A 1292-nucleotide genomic window follows, 5' to 3' on the forward strand; every position below is an offset into this window, starting at 1 on the left:
CTACGTACGTAGCTTTTATTCCAAAATGACCGTCAAGCATGTAAATTGGAGAATAAATTGATTTGATTCGATTGATTTCGTCGGACACTGAAAATTATTATCTCGAAACTGGTTCAGTCCTGAGAATTCGTTCCAAGTGGATACGCCTGCGAACTCAGCGGCTATAATTCGTAGATTGAAAGATGTGCCGTAAAATAATTAATGAAAAAGTTAATTAGCGTAATTATGTTAATTCTTCAATTAGGCGTTCTGTTTTCTCCTGGAAGTAATGACCGCCTCATCGAGTAGTTTAGATTAAGGATTTTTATAATTGTGCAATCTGCAACAGGCAATTTTTAAAAATTTGGTTCAGCTAAAATGAAACACCCTGTATATTTGCATACTAAATGACATCATAGAACCATATCGTACAAATCAAGGTAAGTTCATGGGCACCAGCGGAAAAATAGCAGCACAGGCAATGGGCCGGATTACTGATGTTCCCGTGGGAGAAACAAAGATTTCGGCCTTTTATTGCTTATATACTGCAGCTGATTAAACCTCGAGAACGTGAGGCTGAAAGATACGGTACAATCTGTAAGTAAAAAAAAGGATTTTTTTTTCTCTTACAGGCCGGGCCTGGTCATGCACACGCGGGCCCTAGCTAAGCTTAGTAATGAACGCCCGGGCCCGGGCCGCTCCCGGGCTCAATAGCACGGGCCCGGGCTTGGAACCACGGGCCCGGGCCGGGCCTGGGCTGGTCTCGGTCATGTACGCCCGGGCCCTGGCCGGGCTCGAGCTCTGTATTACGGGCCCGGGCTGGGCTCGGGCCTTGTAAAGCGGGCCTGGGCCGGGCTCGGGCCGAAAAATCCGGCCCGTGCAGTGCTCTAGAGTCGACTGTAGACCAAGAAGTGACGGACATCCCCGAACTGGGAAATGTTAGATCCAATGCTGATTTATAACGGCCTTGAATAAACGTAACTGTTTTCGTGTTTAAGCAACAAAAATTTTGATTAATTGCCCAGTCCGATAATCTTTTTCCACATGAGTCTGTTCGGAAACCCCAAGCCACATGGTGTGAATTAAAGTCTCCCGCTATCACAATTTCTTTCCTACAAGATTTGACAACGCTATTAAGGTATCGAATATCTTGAACACCTGCGGGAAAATATGTATTAACTAAAGAAAACGGAGAACAACTAGGAATAGTTACATCTATTGCTAGTATCTCGCACTCCGTAGACATATACTGATATGATAGTGTTGCTTTCTGGCATATTTTATTTGTTATCAGGAAAGCGAGGCCTCCGCCT

This window comes from Dermacentor silvarum, chromosome 7, assembly GCF_013339745.2.
Source record: "Dermacentor silvarum isolate Dsil-2018 chromosome 7, BIME_Dsil_1.4, whole genome shotgun sequence".
In the NCBI taxonomy this organism is placed as follows: Eukaryota; Metazoa; Arthropoda; class Arachnida; order Ixodida; family Ixodidae; genus Dermacentor; species Dermacentor silvarum.